Below are 19,822 nucleotides of genomic sequence, written 5' to 3' on the forward strand. Positions count from 1 at the left end.
CTCTCTCTCTCTCTCTCTCTCTCTCACACACACACACACACACACACACACACATACACATACACACCCCTGGGCTGTCTCTGAGTCTGGCTTTATCAGGTTTTTCCTGCTAACTATAGTGAGTTGTCTCCCCTTGGTTTTTGTTTTCACGTTTAGTTTTTGAACTTGTGTGTAAACACATGCATGCCATGTGAAGGTTAGAGGAAGGCTTGTTGGCAGTTGTCTCCACTGAGAGGATTCTGGGATTGACATGAGGTCACCATGCCTGTCTTTACTACCGGGCTGTTTAGTTGCCCTATTGTTTTGTGTGTGTGTCACCCAAGTTTAGATTAAATGTCAGATGCTGATGGAACAGTAGAAGTGAAGTAAAAACGTGTGTGTAGGCATGGACGCCATGGACACGGTTCTGTTGGGTTAGTGATGTGAGGTGTGAGGTGAGCCTGGCTTGTTTGTCTTGTGTTGTTCTTGTCTTGATGGGTTACGGGCTTCTGGGAAGGCCTTGCTCATAGGACGGGGCTCCTTGTTTCTTGTTCCAGTCTCTAAAGTCCCCTCAGTGTAACTCCTTTAGAAAACGTTTTTAGAGGCGAGAGTGGTAATGTGCTCACATACATTACATAAATAAATAAATTCAAAATGTTTAGTTTTATTTCATTTTTAGAATTCTGTGTGTCCCTGAGTTTATGCTGTGGGTGTAGGTGCCTGCCTCGGGCCAGAAAAGGGTGTTGGATTACTACAGGTGGTCGTGAGCTGTCGGATGTGGATGCTGGGAACCAAATGCAGGCCTTCTGGAAGAGCAGTGAGAGCCCTGCCCACTGAGCCACCTCTGGGTCTCTTCTGTAGGCACCGTTCACCCGGGACTGTCCCATGTTCCCGCCCAGATCCGAAAGTCTGTTTTTATAAAAACACTGGGGAAATTCCCAGTGATGATAAAGATGAAGGCAGTGGAGTGCTGTGCCCCTGAGCTGCTCCACCCAGCCCAGTGCTAGCTATTGTAGCATATGGCACACTCAACTAGAGCACTTGGTTATTAGTTTTACATTGTGTATGTGTGTGAGCATGTGAGCATGTGTGTGTGTGAGTGTGTGAGTATGTGAGTGAGTGTGTGTGTGTGTGTGTGTGTGTGTGAGTGTATTTGTGCATGTGTTCATACATGTGAATAACTTGTAGGTCCCAGTTCTTTCCTTCCACCCTGTTGGTTCTGGGGTCCAAACTCAGACCAAGAGGACTTGCAGCAAGCACCGTTACTCACTGAGTCATCTCACCAGCCCATTTGTGTGTCTCTGTGTGCACATCCCACATGTATGCAGGTAGGCGCCCGCAGAAGCCAAGGGTGTTGGATGCTTTGGAGCTGGAGTTACAGGTGGCCGTGACCTGACCAATCTTGGTGCTGGGAACTGAGCTGGTGTCCTCTGATAAAGCTTCAAGCACTTGCACCTGCCAGGCCATCTCTTGAGGAACTTTTTGGGTTTGCATGTTTTCATGTATGTGTGTTCATGTGTGTCACTAGAAACCAGACGGTTCACTGAACTTGATGGCCTAGGTAGGCAGCTTGTGCCTTGGATGCTGTCTCTTGTCTTTGCTGCCATACGCTGTGTGTGTGTGTATGTGTGTGTGCGCGCGCATGGATGTGTGAACTCTGAGCCTACTTTTTTTTTTCTTTTTTCTTTTTGTTTTTTGTTTGTTTGTTTTTTGAGACATGGTTTCTCTGTATAACCTTAGCTGTCCTGGAACTCACTGTGGAGACCATGCAGGCCTCAAACTCAGAAATCTGCCTGCCTCTGCCTCCCGAGTGCTGGTATTAAAGGTGTGCGCCACTACTGCCCGGCCTGTGCCTACTTTCATGACTATTGTGTACATGAGCCCTGCGGTGTTTTAGGACAGTTGATGAAAGACACTACAGGATGAATTTCAAGCAGCTGGGAATCAGTCTCTGAAGGGCTGGGCACCGATAGCCTTCTTGGAAGCTCTTTTTATTGTTAAACAAGAAAACTTGTGCAAAGCCAAAAATTTTAGCAAGCCAATTACTGCATACCAAAACTTCTTACTTAATCTAGGGGTTGTCTTGAAAGACCTGTCTCTTATGTATGCAATTCTCAGCCTTCCTGGTACTCAGCCTTCCAGGTTTGCCAGGCATGTCTCCAGACTTAGTTAGCAAAGGCTCTGAGAATCCTTCAAAATGACAACCCCATAAAATCTCAGGGAGTACTTACCAATAAAAGGCTACTTCAGAGCTTAGGTGCCATCTCTCCAGTTGTATGCCACGACAAAATTCTGAAAAAATTCTTCTGCCAACTCGTTTCCCTCGTCTAGCTTTTTAGGACTTTAAATTTAAATTTCTTGCCACCTTGTTGAGACCAGGGAGCAGCTAACACTGACGGTCTGGACTCAGCTCTTGAAAGCACTTGCTGAGTTTCTTTCTAACTTTGATGTTGAAACAGCTGATCGATCTGAAGTCGATTTTTGATCATTTGGTATTAAATAATAACAATGAGAAAACAGTTCAGTAAATAAGAAGCCATAATGAAAATATTTCTGGCTGGAACTTATGTGAAAATATTATTTACTGAAAGTATTAAAGGCCAAGTATGGTGGCATAACTGTTTAGGCAGAAATAAATGTCGCTTTTTATGCTTCCTTTATGAAAGCCCATCCAGAAAAATTGAAAAGCCGAAATAGAGATAGATACCAGCAGGTCTTTGATGGGATGATTAGAGGTTTCAAAATTCTGAAGAAATCTCACTTCTTCCAGGCTTCCCTCAGCCTCCTGAAGGCTCCCGTCTCACCTCTCACCTCAGTCTGCCCCTTCTTGGGCATCAGGTGCTGAGCAGACAGACAGACAGACAGCTCTTGTCGGAGCAGGAGCTTGGCTTTGCTTAGGCTCTGTCTTGGTAGGGAGAGTGTGGAGGAGCTGCTGGCACCAAGGCAAACAAGGAGCAGAGAGGAGCAGCAGAAATTTGTGGAGAGACCCACACAGCCTCTAGGACCTGGTCTGTGACCCCTCCTCTCATCAGGCCATGCTCTCTGCAGCTCTGATTGGTCTCAGTGTCACTCAGAATGGATGGATGGAGTAAGCCTGTTTGCCAGCTCAGAGGGATCCTGCATGCTGTCCTGATCTTGGCACCATCCTCAGGCACTGGTGTGCCTTGCCCCTCTCAAGTGCTACTCTGTCCAGTCGTACAGGATTGGTGTAGTGAATGGCTGTCCTTTAAGTCCCTGTCATCGTTTGTATGTTCTGTGGTTCTAGGCTAGACTCAGGATTGACCTTGCAGTGCTTGGGCAGCTGCCTTGAGTATGCTGAAGGAAACAGTTTGTTGAAAGCTGTGCCCTACACCTTGGGTTTGAAAAAAGATGTCTGTTGGAGGGCATGTGGCTGCGTTTTCACCCCTTTCACTGACATTTAGACGACCAGAAAGCAAGCTATGGACCTAAGCAGTTTTCTCTGGAGAGCCTGCTGGCTAGTGTGCTGTTGTCTGCAGGGCCTGATACCATTGGTGAGTGTCTTGTCTTTCCCAGGGATCTGTGTGGCAGACGGTGGCATCACTGGAACCTGTCAGACCTCTTTATGCATACAGGTTTGTGTTCACTTGAAACTAAAATGTCCAGTGTCACGTAGTTTGAGTCCTCTGTCCGTTTTCACTTTAGTTAGTGCCAGCAAGTGGAAGTCTGATGCTGGCACAGATGTTCTGACAGACTTGACTTCTCACCTGCCTCCCCCCTTTTGGTTCTTGGATGTTTATTTTTGAGACTGAATATTCCACAGCACAGGCTAGCCTTAGTCTGCTGAGGCTGACCTTGAATTTTTGACCCTCCTTCCTGCACTTCTGTAAGATTCAAGCCTTAACTACTATGCTCAGTTTGGGAAGTGCTCGGGATCAAAGCCAGGCTTTCATGTCAGGCAAGCAGTCAACTGAGCCTCATCCTAGAGGGGGTCACAGTGTGTCCTTCTTTGTGTAGGATGGGAGACTGAACCCAGAGTCCCTGCATGTTCAGGAAGTGCTGTCTGCCTAAGCTGTGTCCCTGCCTCCTTTTCTCGTTCTTCTCTTATCTTTCACTCATTAAGGGTTTAACTGTAGTTGAGGCCGGGCTGAAATGTGCTGCTCCCTCGCCTCAGCCTACTGATGAGCTGGGGCTATAGGCGCTGCGCTGTGCTGGGTGGTAGTGGCCACTGTTAGTTTTGTTTGATTCCTTTACTCTTCAGTGCCTTCCTTGTCTCATGGAAACCTTGGAGTCACTGGGACCTAGGGCAGATAGAAACAATGTTCCAGGTTGGGCTGGAGAGGTGGCTCAGCAGTTAAGAGCACTGGCTACTCTTCCAGAGGACCACAGTTCAGTTCCCAGCAACCACAGGACAGCTCATTCTTGCCTGTAGCTCCATTCCAGGACACCCTCACACATGCCTGCATGGAGGTAAAACACCGACACACAGGAAAGAAAATGTTAACAAAGTTGCAGGTCTTTTGAGACTAGTGTTGAACAACTATTAAATTCTTAGATAATTTATCCTTGATAGAGACTGGGGAAGATACTGAAGACAGAAGTAGAAAAGCCAGGCCGTATGCAAAGAGGAGCAGTTGGCATGGGAAGCCGTGCCGTTTACTTAGGAAGTTGTTTACTTGTTTATTTTATTTTATTGGCGTAGGGTCTCTATGGAGCCTTAGCTAGTCTGCGGCTCCATTTGCTGTGAACCATTCCTGCTGTGTAGCAGCAGCAAAGCTCGGGTCACAAGGCTCTCATTTCAGCTTAGGACAGGCCCACGGGAGGACGACAGAGGCCGGGCTCGTGCCCAAACCAGGTACTCAGGCGCACACACGGAACACGGACGCAAATACAACAGTGAGTGGCTTACTCAGCTCAAAAGTGGGTTCTGGAGCCAGCCGCCAGCCAGCTTGCTGCCAAAGCTGACAACCTGAGTAGACCACTTGAACTCATAGATCCACTGGCCTCTGCCTTTCCCCTCTGAGATTAGAGATATGGGCCACTACACCTGGACACTTGACAATCAATCCAAGAAAATTAATATTACAGTTTGAATTACAGTGCGGACCTTCTCTATTAACGATGTTATTTTTGGGGCTGGAGAGATAGCTCAGTAGTTAAGAGCTCTTTTGAGAAGTCCTGAGTTCAATTTCTGACAACCACATGGTAGCTCATAACATCTGTAATGGGATTTGATGCCCTCTTCTGGCACACAGGTGTACATGCAGATAGAGCACTCATATACATAAAATAAATAATGTTATTTATAAAGATGTTCTGTTTATTTGTTCTATCTATGTGTGTGGTACCATTAGAAGACAGATGAGGGCATTGGATCCTGTGGGTCTTTAGTTACAGACCATTGTGAGCTCTGTGATGTGGGTGCTGGGACCAAGTGCTCTTAACCAGTGAACCACGGCTCCAGCCTCTAACCCTGCTTCCCCATAGTCGTGGATATGGGACACAGTGGAATTGTACAGAGAGGGAGTGGGGGAAGTTATGGTTGTTGGGTGTGGCTCACTGGGGTTCTGGACAGGTGTGAAGATTGAGTGTCAGGAAGGAAACACTTGAGGGCCAAGTGCAAGATGCGGCCCATCTTTTTTTTTCAGAATTCCTTCAACTTTAATTGTGGGGGTAAAATCAAGTAGTGACTGAGGAGAAACCGTCCCTGGATGCAGCCACAATGCTGTGTAGTGGACATGATGAGTTATTTATTAGCACGATGGTCACAAGCTGCCAGCTGTTCTCATTCCTCTACTGTCTCCTTCTTGCCAGTCTCTTGCCCTTCAAAGAGTGGGTACCGGGCCTCCACATCAGCCCAGGTAATGTTGCCGTTGGCCAGATCTCGGACTACACTGGGCAGCTCAGAGACCTCTGCCCTTATCTGTCTCATGGAGTCTCGGTCCCTCAGAGTTGCAGTGTGGGGCGTCTTGTTCACTGTATCAAAGTCAATAGTGATGCCGAAAGCCACGCCAATCTCATCAGTTCTTGCATAGCGCGGCCCATCTTTTGTGGGGGACATTCAGGGAGCAGCTTTAGCAGGCTGGGATGCTCTTGTTTCAGAGCTATCTGGGTTGTACTTACAGGTTTGTGACTCCAAATTGTGTAGCTGGCAGGTAAACACAGTTTGAGGCAACTGCACTCAAACTAAAAGACTTTCATAGCTGAGCAGTGAGGGAAGCTGCCATTCTCATTGGAGTCTCTGTGCACTGAGGCTGGGCCACAGCAGTGCCAACTTAACAGGGCAGTGAAGGAAGCAGTGTGTTGAATGCATGTTGGTGTGTGTGTGTGTGTGTGTGTGTGTGCGTGCGTGCGTGCGTGCCACTAGAATCCACTGTCAGGCAGCCTGTAGGACCCCTCTGCTGGCCGGGGGTTGAGGCGTGAATTCTTTACAAGGCTCAGTGGGAAGGGAGGTGTGCTCTTCCCTTTCTTTTCCTACTCAACTTTAGTTCTACCAATGCTGTGTTTGCAGATTTCCAAAAAATTCAACTAATGTGTGCACCTGTAAGTTGAGGGAGTGGAATATGTATTTATATTAAATATCTTTAGATCATACTAAAATCTCTGCAAAGTGGCTGCTTTTGTGTGTAAAGTATTTGTGTAGGAGCCGTGCTTCTTATGAATCTGTGATCACTTGGGTGACTGAAGCTGAAGGATCGTAAGTCTGAGGTAAACCCAGTTTGTTATGGGATCCTGCTTCAAAACAAAGCCAAAGTAAAGTAATTTAAACACACTTTGAGAACTCCTGCTTTGAATTACTAATAGTGTGATTGTAAATGCTCCCATTTGTTGACTGTCTCCCATGTGCTGGCTTGCGTAAGACTATCATGTTAAATTAGCCATGGTAAACACTCCTGTAATCCTAGCACTTGGGAGCAGGTGGAAGCAGAAACTTCAGGAGTTCAAGAAAATCTTGATTTATAATAAGTTAGAGGCAGCCTGGGCTGCCTGAGACGCTGTCTCAAATCCACTTGTCTGTCCTGTACAGAATAGGATGTGCAGGCTTGGCAGTGGATTTGGGTTGCAGTTCAGGTCTAACTTTAAAATGCACAATTTTGCCCTTATATTGCAGTATATCTTGGGTTACATGAAATGGTGAGATTTATGTACAATACTATATAGTCTTGAATGTCCCATTGGTCAGTTAGATTGTGCATTTTTATTTTTATTTTATTTTGTTTTTTGGTTTTTTTGAGACAGGGTTTCTCTGTGTAGCCCTTTCTGTTTTGGAACTCACTCTGTAGACCAGACTGGCCTCGAACTCAGAAAAATTTGCCTGCCTCTGCTTCCCAAGTGCTGGGATTAAAGGTTGTGCGCCACCACTGCTCGGCTAGATTGTGCATTTTTAAAACTGTTTTTTGTTTTTGTTTTTGTTTTGTTTTGTTTTAAGTGAACATGGAGGTATATGCCTGTACCCATTTTCTTTTTTTTTTTTTTTTTTTGGTTTTTCGAGACAGGGTTTCTCTTTATAGCTCTGGCTGTCCTGGAGCTCACTTTGTAGACCAGGCTGGCCTCGAACTCAGAAATCCGCCTGCCTCTGCCTCCCGAGTGCTGGGATTAAAGGCGTGCGCCACCACGCCCGGCTTCTGTACCCATTTTCTCAGGAGGCCAAGGCCAGGTGGATTGCTTGAGCCTAGGCATTAGAGTGACTGTCCCCCATTTCCCAAAACAAACAGATTTGCATCCTGAGTTTTCATCTGTTGGGGCATACATATTGTGGCGATGATGTGGCCACCTTAGTTTTTATGTGCTGACTTAAAGGTGGGATTTGCTTTGCTGCTAGCTTAGGGGCTGGTCCGATTCCCTTTGTGAGGGTATGATTCCTGGAACAGGGCAGAGCTGAGCAAACCAGAGAAAGGAAACTGGCTGCTAAGATTAATAGATTATATATAACTTGTCCAAGGGACAGCGTCGTTTATCCAGTGTATATTGTATTTGGTGCCATTGTGTAGAAATCAATAGCTGGTGTGATGAACCAGTTAACACCCAGGTACATTTACTTGCTTCCTTTTACCTTTAAAGTACTTTTCAATTTTACCTAGGGTCTCATTATGTAGCCTTCACTAACCTGGAACTTGCTGTATGGACCAGGCTGGCCTCAAACTCATAGAGATCCTCCTGCCTCTGCCTCTGCCTGCTGGCATAAGTCACCCCCACCCACCCCATCTTAGAACCTTTATCCAGCTGTCCTTGTTTTCATACTTGCCAGTGACCCATGTCTTAGCCATTTCTCCCTTCTAAGCCTCTAGTCATTGGGTATTTTGGGTCATTTTAGAACATGACTAATTTTAGAAGCAGCCTTTAGACGTTGCTAGGATGTGTATGTGTAGACATTCTCTGCAAGATACGTGAGCAGCTAAGGAGTGGTGCCTGGGGATTCAGACGGGGCGCGCGCTCCCCAGAGCTTGCTTACTGTGCTGTAGGTATGACGGAGTCTTTTCTTCAGTAGTGACAGTGATGCTTAGAAGAACCCTGAGGAATACAGCATGGCTGTGAGCTCTAGACAGCGGTTGTGTCTTTACTTTTCTTTGCCTTGCTTTTGAAATGCTTTTTATTTTGAGGCAGGGTTTTGTTCTGCAGTCCTGGTTGACCTAGTACTTACTATGGAGTACATTTGTAGGTCGTGAAGCCATAAAGATGAGCTTGCAAACTCTCCATGGGCTTGGTTGGCTTTCTACTATGGCCATCACAGGAGTTAGCTGTGTGGCCTTGAGGAGGTCACTCCAGCTCTCTGCCTTTTTACCCCTTTCCCGTTTTCCTGTGTGTTAGCCATGGCTTTACTCTGTGTATTTCAGGATCTCTTCTACATCTCTGTTGTGACTTCATATCCAGTTTATACCAGAAGATGAAGTCCACTCTTCCTTAACTCTGACAGAAAACTTTGTAATTGCCACGGGTCTAGTAACCTTTAGTAGGTTTTACTTAACCTGATCTTGCCACCTGATTGGTCTCCCAGGTGAGCTGTCTTGAGGCTGCCGTAAGTTGTCCATATGCATTTATAAAATCTTACGGAGAGGGAGCCTGAAAATTTCCATCCATGAAGGCTGATGTGAGGCACACCACCATTTCTGGCCTTAACCTAACAGTAGAGAATGAGTCTTTGCTTACAGCCCCAAAGGGAATCTGCTGTCTCCATGCTTGCTAGCTGTAGCTACTCGAAGGGTCTCTCCTACTTCTACTACAGGCTTTAGCTCCTGTAGGATTAGAACACTTGGGGTACACCAAAGCTTGCTTATTGTTTTAAAAGCGATAAGGTTAGTGGGTGTTGGTGGTGTCAGGTTGTGCTGTGCTATGCAACTGCAGTCTTGAGAATTTTTTCAGAGAGGTTCCTTTGGGGATGTGGTCTTCTGAAACACCTGGTGCAGATGTTAATCCTTTGGGGATGTGGTCTTCTGAAACACCTGGTGCAGATGTTAAGCCTTTGGGGATGTGGTCTTCTGAAACACCTGGTGCAGATGTTAAGCCTTCTGCTGTCCCATCAAGCAAAATTGATGGGATTATGGGTCCCAAGTCACTCACAGAGATAGATGACAGTGCACTCTGTGCTTCTGAATGAAACGATGGGTGGGAAACAAAACTGCAGCTCCTAGCTAGAGCTCCAGAGAGGCTGTGGGAGTGGAGTCTCTCTCCCTGCTCCCTGGTGGTAGACACGCTCTCTGGCTGCCCGCTGGCAGAGCTCTCCCGTGTTCATGGACCTTCAGCCTAGTTGTTTCGAGGAGATGTCCCTACAGAAGCTGACCCATCTTCCTCTTCATTTGCCCTTTTTTTGTTTTTCTTAAACTCTATACTGTGACATTGAAAGGACTTGTGTTCACCAGAAAGACAGAGAGGGCTTTCATGGTGGGGCTCTGCAGAGCGGCTGTGTGGGCCTTTGTTGGGCTCGCACTGGCCCACTGCACACCACCCCCACCTCGTAGGCTGCATGTTGCATCTGTAACAGAGAAGTTGACCTCTTTATTTAATGGTGCACAGTTGCAAAAGTAAAATCAGATTTCTCGAAGTCAATATAAAGTGAGGTCTTCCCTGGTTTTGAGTTGGGCACGGAAGGAACCCTTTGCATGGAGGCGCCACACACTGAGCCTTGGTCTTGTTCAAATTATTTTCTATTATTTAAAATTCAAATATTCTGTTTTTGTGTGGCTGCAGCTCCGTGACTTCATTGCTATGCTTAGTATTTATTCATGAGATATAAGAATCGGTCAGCAGGGTCAGGTGTTATTTCAGTTCATTTTTAATAAAAGATTTGTGTTTTTGTGTGCTTACACAAACACACATGCATGTGTATACACGCGCATGCATGGACACACACACATACACACACACACACATCTAGGCATTTGAGTGCAGGTGTAGTGGAGGCCAGAGGCTTTGGCTCCCCCTGAAGCTGGAGTTAAGGTTAATTACGCGTGGTTATAAGCTGCCCAGAATGGTCCCTGGGAACTGAACTTAGGTCCCCTGGTCCTGATAAGCCATGTTTTTAAGTTATATTGGAGAATCTGAAGTGGCAAACTTACTTTTTTTTTAAAAAAAATTATTTTTGAGACAGGGTCTTGTAGGTAGTTCAAATTGGCCTGGACTCAGGATCTGCCTCATCTCTGAGTGCTGAGACGGTAGCTGGTTGCCACCAGGCCCAGTTTAAAGATTTCCTGTAAGTCTGCAAATGGGTAGCGGTGGAGAATGCTGATGAAATAGGTGTGGTGGTTCAGACCTGTAATTCTAGCCTGGGGTGACTTGAAGCAGAAGGGTGGATAGTGCAGGCTTTGTGGTGAACTTGACAACAGTGTAGGCCATGTAACAGGACTCTGTCTTAAAAAATTGAAACTAAACCCAATCAAAACATCTAAAAAGACCAAACAAAATAGACTCTGAACCCTGGTGACTTATTGGCACTTAATCTCAGGATGGGATTATAATAGAAATTTAGGTGGAAATTTACCTCCATGTTATACAAACCAGTGTGTAAATGTGTGCCTAAGCCCAAGGTAAAATTTGTTATGTTGACATTGGTTGGAGTATTGGGCCTCATTTTGAACTTTGCTGGGCAGAAGCCAAGTTCCTCGATTTCTTAGCTGGGTGAGTGTCTGCCTCTGTGCTTTCTCTGTGCCGGTTACTGGGCTCAGTGCTGTCGGCAGTACGTGTGACTCTCTGCGCTAGGCATTACTGTTTTCTGTAGTTTTCCATGGAGATCCACAGCATTTTTGACATTAGCGGTGACTCTCCTGGTGGCCGGCCGTCACTGGCAGTAAGCGGAATAACTGAGGGGCTGACCCACATGCACTGTGGGTAGGAAGAAGCCTGCTTCCTGAGGCCAGGGCAGTGTCAGGAGTGTGGTAACACTCTCTCTCTCTCTCTCTCTCTCTCTCTCCATTAGTCTGGAATTGATCTGTCCCATTTACCATCTAGGGCTGCCTATACTCTCAAACTCAAGGGTTTGAGGTGTTTGAAGGAGCCGATAACGGCCAACAGGAACACTTGGGAGCAGTGGGTGAGGCCTGTGCTTAGCTACTTCAGTATGCCTACCACATTGCTAGAGAGAAGAACGAAGCTGGGTGATCAGAAGAGCGAGGAGCCTTAGCTTGTTTTGCTGGTGATTTGAGCTGTTGTGAGTAGGGCGTGCTTTGGGAAGGCCCCAGGGTCAGGTGAGGTTGGCTGTGCTCCAGAGGCTGCCATAGAGTTGCTACCCCAGGCACGCAGCGGGAAGAGCCACTCCCTGTTGGCTCTTTACTAAACAGCAGGCCAGAGGCTGTATCAGTTAGTTAGTTACTTGTTAATGAGTAATCATACTTCCTTTCTCAAACACACAGTGGCTCTCTGTCAGTGTGAATGAAACCCTTTTGGATTTTGATGACTCCATTGGGTGACCATTTTGAGTTAGTGCGGCATGGCACTCTTGCTTCCTGGAACAGTGTGCCTCTGGCTGACTCGCTAGGTTTTCCTGGATGCGGAGGTGCTTGACTGTGGATGCCAGGCTGCTGAGGCTCTGGCCTGAGCCCAGGGAGAGCCTATGGGTTTCCTAGGCAGCCTGCCTGTGCTGCGTAGAGCCTGGGTCAGAACAGTTTCAGTAGCTGCAGGAAGGGTTTCTATTTTCATGTTGCGTGTGTGTGTGTGTGTGTGTGTGTGTGTGTGTGTGTGCATTTGTTCTCGAGTGAAACACCGGCAGCAACAAAAATACATTGAAGTTTTTGCTTAGCTTTTGTGTGTACATGTGTGCCTCTCATGTGTACACGTGTGTCTCTCGTGTGCCATATGTTGCTGTGAGAGTGAGTGAGTGAGTGAGGTCAGCTGTCTTCTGTCATGTTACACACACCTACCTGGCAAACACTCACAAGTACAAATAAACCTTATTTAAAATCTTTAAAAAATTAAAAAGAAAATACTTTTAAGCATAAAGAGCCTGTGTCTTAGGCTAAGTCTAGTCAGCTCTAAAATCACTTCACATGCTTCATTCCAAAGCTCACCTCTGAGTGGATAGATACCCAGCAGCGCCGACACACCAACTAGGGTTTTTAGTAAAGAGGTGGGTTAAGCTTCAAGTTAATGAAGTATCTGCTTAGGGTTTCTGAGGATTGCACTTAAGTTCATTTCCCTTTCTTTTTAAGTTGTGTATACACACACACATGCTCATGAGTGCAGGGGCCCACAGAGGCCAGAAAAGGATGTCGGGTCCTCTGGAGCTCGAGTCGGGAGTGATTTTGCACTGCCTGATGTGAATGCTGGGAACTGAACTCAGTCCTGAGCCGCATCTCCAGCCTTTTCTCTTGCTTATCTTTTTAGGCAAGATCTCTGACCAGTCCAGGCTACTCTCCTGCCTCCTCTTCCTGAGCTAGGATTGTAGCCACCACACCCAGTGCCCTCGTTTTTTTGTTTTTTCTTCCTTTCCTCTTTCCTCTTTCCTCTTTCTTCCTTCCTCTTTCCTTTTTCCTCCCCTCCTGTCCCGTCCCCTTCCCTCCCCTCCCCTTTCCTCTCCTTTCCTTTCCTTGGTTGGATTTGGAACCAGGCTTGGGCTACATCGATTGATTCTTTTATTTCCCTGGGCTTTGTTTGTTTGTTTTTAAATAGAACTGTAGTTTTGTTTTAACAGTCAACGGTATTTTTTTTGTTGTTGTTAATTTGCAGAATATAAAAATGAAATCAGCATTTTTTGTAGAAACAGGAAGAATATTTGTTCCTGTAACATGGGCAAATGATGTCTCTAGCAATCCTGTAATTACAGTCATCTGATTAACCAGCAGAGGAACCGAGAGCAGAAGTCCTGAGTGGCTCAGCTTCTCGGGCAGAACACTAGGGACTCCCTGGAGAACTCTTCTCCCATCGTGAGAATTAGTTCTTCCTGGAAACGCAATGGCTGTTGGCAGTAGAGCAGTCGTGTGGCTCACTCTCCATCTGCTGCAAGAGCCATAGCATAGTGTGTGATGTGTGTGTATGGTGTGGTGTGGTAGATTGTGTATAAAATGTGTGTATGTATAATGTGTGCTTTGTATAGTGTATGTATATAGTATATGTGTGTGTATATATATATATGTATATATGCAGTATGTATGTGTGTTGTGTTGTGTGTAAAATGGCTTGTGTGGAGTATGTATGTGTATAGTGTGTGCACATACAGTGGGTGTGGGCTGTGCATGTGGATTGAGTGGTGTGCATGTTGCCAGTGGTTTGGCTGAGGCGCTTCCTTTCTGTGATGTTTCAGCTCCTCTCCAGCACAGCGTTTACGGCTTTGTGTGGGGACGTGGACAGTGTGTTTAGCTGTTGTGTGAGGTTGCTAGTTTAAGAACGTCTAGAGACTGCTATAGTCTCTTTAGACATTTTAATGATTAAAGCACAGGGTGTGTTTGTTTGTTTCCAGTCTTCTGAGCTGACTGCTTGGATATAAAGAATCTACTAATGAGTCAGCCTTTGGCAACTCAAGAGTCATTCTTAAAAAATCAAGCACAAAACACAGCACAGTACAACAGAAAACGACTTTTTTCCTTTCATTCTATTTATTATTTATAAGATTTATTCATTTCATATGTATGAGAGTTTTGCTTGTATGTATGTATATGTTTGTATGAGTGTATGTATGCAAACCACGTGCATTTCTTTTGCCTGTGGAGGTGAGAAGAAGGAATTCGCTCCTGTAGAGCTGCAGTTAGAGCTAGTCTGAGCTACCATGTGGTGTTTAGTAACTGAGCGCAGACAGTGAGGGTCTCAATTCCTCAGCGATTTCTCACTGTGTAACCCTGACCGGCCTAACTGAACGCATTCTGTGACCGTGCTTGCCTCTGTCTCCTCAGTGCTGAGCGTCCAGTTGTAAGCCATCGTACCTGTTCATAGCTCATGATTTGTCTCCCACACTCTCTCAGTGAATCACAAAGAAACCTTATATGAGAAGTATTAAGTATTTTGTTGAGGGAATTTTTTTCATTTGGGGTTTATAATCCATTACTTAAAAAGGAAGTGACTGGCTGGAGTTAGGTTACAGGGTTGTTGGCATTTTTTATTTATTTATTTTTATGTGAAAGTAAAATAATTGGGTTGGAGAGATGGCTCAGTGGTTAAGAGCATCAACTGCTCTTCCAGAGGTCTCGAGTTCAAATTCCAGCAACCACATGGTGGCTCACAACCATCTGTAATGGGATCTGGTGCCCTCTTCTGGTGTGTCTGAAGAGAGCAAAAGAGCAGTGGTGGTGTACTCATATGTATAAAATAAATAAATCTTTTTTTAAAAAAAGGTAAAATAATTTGTATCATTTGTATCTATTGTAGAAGGCACATAACCTGGCCATGTAACAGTGTCATGCAGAGACAGTGCTGTGGCCTTTGTCACTCTCACAGATGTCAGACTGGAGAAGCAGTACTCTTGCAGATAGCCACACTGGCTGGGATGGCTCCTATCTCCCGTTGGAAATTGAAGAAAATGAGTCTTCTTTCTCTTAATGCAGCGTTTTCTTTGTGTTCTGAAATATTTTAAGTGACTGTTGGAGTACCTGATTTTTCAAATGGAAAGCTGGTGGGTTGTTGGAGGGTAATTAGCTCAATTAAAAGATTTATAGGGGGCTGGTGAGATGGCTCAGTGGGTAAGTGCACCCGACTGCTCCTCCAAAGGTCCGAAGTTCAAATCCCAGCAACCACATGGTGGCTCACAACCATCTGTAACAAGATCTGACTCCCTCTTCTGGAGTGTCTGAAGACAGCTACAGTGTACTTACATATAATAAATAAATAAATCTTAAAACAAACAAACAAAAAAAAGATTTATAGGGCCAGGCAGTGGTGGCATATGCCTTTAATCCCAGCACTTGGGAGTCAGAGGCAGGTAGATTTCTGAGTTCGAGGCCAGCCTGGTCTACAGAGTGAGTTCCAGGACAGCCAGGGCTATACAGAGAAACCCTGTCTCAAAAAAACAAACAAACAAAAAGATTTATAGGGATAACAACAACAACAACTACAGAAAACAAGGGAACAAGTGTGTTTGTCCTGCCCTTTGTATGATTAGAACAGAGGGGAACACAGTCAACCGTTTCTCCAGCTTAGCCTTAAACCAAGGCAGCCTCTCCGGTGTTGGCTGACCTTGCTTTCCTCGCTGTGCGCTGTGTTGCTTGCTCCTCTGTAACGGTGGCTGAATCTCAGGATAGTTTTGAGAGCTCTGGCCCTTGTTTTCATGTCCAGTGGGTGGAAACCAATGTGGAGAAATGGAACTAATCTCATCAGGAGATGTGAAATAGTTGGTTTTCCAGTTTCTTGGGAGGAGTAAGCGTCCAGGGCCAAAGGTTAGGTACAAAGAGTGGGTCCCTGGCAGGACGCTCTGCCACTGCTGAGCAGTTCTGCTTGAGTTCTCTGTTCCTTAACTCGCTCGCCTTCCAGAATTCCACGAGGACCGGTGCAGCAGCCTTTGGAGGATCGGCTCTTCCCGCCCACGGTCTCTGCAGTCTATAGCACGGTGAGCATCCCAGTGGCTGGCAGGCTGGCTGTGAATGCAGTGCCTGGGGTTCCTGGCAGTATCGGATTGACATGGGCTGTAGGTGGAAGATTCAACAAAATTCCAGTGAAATCCAGTGCGTGTTATGTGACCAGGTAACCTTTACTCACATTGAGATCTAAGGAGGAGACCTGAGATGAACATTGTGTTGTGATCCACTGTAGTTCCACACCCGCCCTTTCCCCTTCCCCTTTCCTACATGTGGATTAAACCCTGGGGACATATAGTAAATGTATGTACTAGATGCTCAGGCACGCCACCATGATGACAGGCCTCCGCTGCCTTGGAAAGATTTTTTTCTTTTTTCTTTTTTTTTTTTTTAGTTTAAATAAATTGATCTTAAATTACCTTTTTTTTTCTTTCTTCCTTTTTTTTTTTTTTTTTTTTTTTTTAGTTTAAATAAATTGATCTTAAATTACCTTTTTTTTTCTTTCTTCCTTTTTTTTTTTTTTTGGTATTTTGAGAGAAGGTTCCTTGGCTGTCCTGAAACTCTCTGTAGACTATAGACCAGGTTGGCCTTGACTTTATTGATCTATGGTCCATTTGCTTCTGTCTCTCATGTGCCACTACTATTTTGTAATGTGTATGCATGTTGCCTACATGTATAACTATATATCTTATGTGTGCAGTTCCCTTGGAGGCCAGAAGAGGGCACCAGACCCTCCTGGACTAGTGTTACAGATGGTTTACACTGTGGTGTGGGTGCTGGGAAGCCAACCTGGGTTCTCTAGAGAGCAGCCAGGGGTGCTCTTAACCACTGCACCTTCTCTCCAACCCCCAGGTTGTAAATTTTTATTGAATATTCCTTTTTTAAAAAAAGCATGAGTGTTTCCAGGCACAGTGGAACACACCTATAATCCGAGCACTTAGGAGGCAGAGGCCAGCCTTGTTTACAGAGTGAGTTCCAGGTCACCCAGGGCTACACAGAGAAACCCTGTCTCGAAAAAAAAAAGGAAAAAAAAAAAGGAAAAAAAGAAAAATTTCAGTTTCCCCTTCTTAAATGAGTATTCCCCTCCCCTCCCTGGTTACATATAAAATATGCATCAATATTGGGAAGTGAGTATAAGAGATTGATATCAATTGTGTTGAATGAGGAATTGATAAGAGAAGGTTCACTTTTCAGTCAGAAGATGCGTTTGCTAAAGTGATAAGTTCTCCCGTGAACCTCTGAGAACTTGAGAGACTGAGTAATAATCCCATTCTTCCTGCCTTCTATCCCTGTGTAGTAATGGCTGAGTTCTGAGTCGGTGTTGCTCTGGGCCAGTGTTAGAGAGTGAGCCCAGGGCCGGGGAAGTGCTCGGTAGTGCCTGCCTGCCTGCCTGCCTGCCACTGAGAAGTGTGTGGGCCTTTTGTCTTTAAACAGAAGAAAGGCTTCGCATAGTTTAGGTGTTTGTATTAAATGCTTTGGTAGAATACAGTAAGGTAAATGGGTAGAGATTTTCTTTGAAAAGGCATTTTAGGGTCTAGAAAGCCTGGAATGGCTGTGCACTCTGTAATGCCAGCACGCGGAGGCCAAGGCTGGAAGACTCTAGTCTCAGGCTAGCTTGAGGTACTTAGTGGATCCTTGCCCAGCGTGTGCGCTGTTCTGGATTCAGGCGCCATACTGCCAGGAAAAGCAAGAGCATTGGTGGCTAAAGACCTTGCAGTACAGAGCCCCTGAGATGGCCATGGGTAGCAGAGGCTTCAAAGTGTACATGTTTGCATGGAGAGATGTTGGACTTCCGTCATGAGATTACATGGAATTATGGGATGTAGGGCATGAGTTTACATGTGGAATTATGGGGGGTAGGACATGAGATTACACAGGGAATTATGAAGTATAGGACATGAGATTACATGTGGAATTATGGGGTATAGGACATGAGATTACATGGGGAATTATGGGATGTGGGACATGAGATCACACAGGGAAATATGGGGCACATAGAGGTTTTAGAGCTCCATCCTGGTCTAATGGAATACAAAGGGAGGGTAAAGAGAAACAGAACCAATTGCCTTTTAAATTGGCGCTGTAGCTACAGCATGGGAATGGAGGATGGAGGCGAGTGAGACACAGGAGGGTCAGGAAAGACATTGGTCAGTTGGTGTCTTAGCCAGGTTTCCATTGCTCTGAAGAGATAACCATGACCAAGCTTTTCGAGACAAGGCTTCTTTGAATAGGTTTGGGTGTCCTGACACTAACTCTGTAGACCAGGCTGCCCTCAAAACTGAGATCCCCCTGCCTCTGCCTCCGTAGTACTTGGAGTAAAGGCCTTGACTGAAGCAACTCTTACAAAGGCAAACATAATTGGGGCTGGCTTACAGTTCAGAGGTTTAGCCTGTTGTTGTCATGGCAGTGTGAAGGCAGGAGTGCAGGCATGATGCTGGAGGTGAGTTCTATACCTGGATCTGTAGGAAGCCAGGAGGAGACTGGATTCCTTACTGGGCAGAGCTTGAGCGTATGTGTGGCCTCAAAGCCCCGCCTCCACAGTGACATACTTCCTCTAACAAAGCCACACTTCCTTCAATAAGGTCATATCTCCTAATAGTGCCATTCCCTGTGGGCCAAACATTCAAACACATGAGTTTATGGGGATGAACCTGTTCAGAAGACCACAGTTTTCCAGACACAAGATGATTGTGTTGTACTTTGGCAGGGGAGTAATGAATGTTTATTGTCTCCTATAATAAAGTCAGTAGGGCCTGCGGATGTCTTTACTGTGCTGTGTAAGAGAAAGTGTGTCGTTTCTCTGGAGTCTGACTTGAGGAAGCTAGTCCTGTTGGTCCTGTCCACTGGGGGTCATTCTGAGAAGGATTTATTGACACAAGTCAGCTTCCTGTAAGCAGGTATTACTTTGGTATTAGAGCATTAGGTGATTTTCATTTTTTTGCTGTTATAAAATAGCTGAATTTTAAAATTCCTGTGTTTTGGATGATTTTTATAGAATATATTTCTGAAAATGAAATTAATAAATCAAAGAATAAGTGTGTTGCCCATATGTGCCTGTAATCCCAACATTAGATTGTGTGTCTGTGTGTGTCTATGTGTGTCTGTGTGTATGTGTATCTGTGTGTGTGTGTCTGTCTGTCTGTCTGTCTGTCTCTAAGGCAAGGCCAGCCTGGGATTCATGGTGAAGTACCCTAAAACATGTTATTAGGATTCCTCATGAGTAAGACTTTGACAGTATGTACACTCACACTTTGAAGACAAGTCCATGAGAACTCTGAGATTGACGGGATGACAGTGAGGGAGGCTGCTGCCCACTGAGCCTTCTTCCCCTGCATAGAGGTGCTTGACTGTCCGTTGTGGATTTGTTTGTGAGTTATTTGACTTTTACTACTTAGAGTTGCTGTGGTACATTCACCATGTGCACATTGTATATTGTGCTTCTCCTAGGAGGGGAGGAACTTCAAGCAGTAACAGCTATCCTGAAATATGATGTTCTCAGCCTGCTGTGCTAGCTGAGGTCTTTCTTTTCAGTACTCCAAAGGCAGAGGCGCATGGATCTCTGAGTTTGAGGCCAGACGGCTCTACATAGTCAATACCAGGCCAGCAAAGCTTCAGAGTGAGGCCTTGTCTCAAAAATCAAACCCAAAACAGCAGCAGTAACAGGAATAGCGATGTTGTTTTCTTTTGTGTGTTGTTTTGTTTTGTATTTCTGGTTTCTATACTCTAGTTCTTGCTGCATTGCCTAAGAGGTCTAATCTGTTGGGTGAAGCAATCCTGCTGCCTTAGGCTTCCTACTAGCTGGTTTCTTCTCCAGTTTAAAAATGACATTTATTTATTAGACTTTGGGACAAGGCTTTACAGTGTATCCCTAGCTGTCCACACACTTGAGATATAGACTAGGCTGGCCTTAAACTCACTGCGCTTTGCCTGCCTGTGCCTCTGGAGTGCTGGCATTT

The 19,822-nt window shown here is 45.5% G+C and overlaps 1 protein-coding gene across 7 annotated transcripts in view; it reads left to right on the forward strand.

Annotated features, from left to right (window-relative positions):
- The window catches only part of Eif4g3 (eukaryotic translation initiation factor 4 gamma 3), a 208,565-nt gene that overhangs the window by 31,781 nt on the left and 156,962 nt on the right, over positions 1-19,822 (forward strand). For all 7 annotated transcript variants that reach the window (XM_029476718.1, XM_029476719.1, XM_029476711.1 and 4 more), the window contains exon 3: positions 15,823-15,898. The gene's annotated coding sequence lies outside the window, so the exon portion shown is untranslated. The remainder of the gene's footprint in view (positions 1-15,822; positions 15,899-19,822) is intronic.

The sequence above is a fragment of the Mus caroli genome, chromosome 4 (genome assembly GCF_900094665.2).
Source record: "Mus caroli chromosome 4, CAROLI_EIJ_v1.1, whole genome shotgun sequence".
Lineage (NCBI taxonomy): Eukaryota > Metazoa > Chordata > Mammalia > Rodentia > Muridae > Mus > Mus caroli.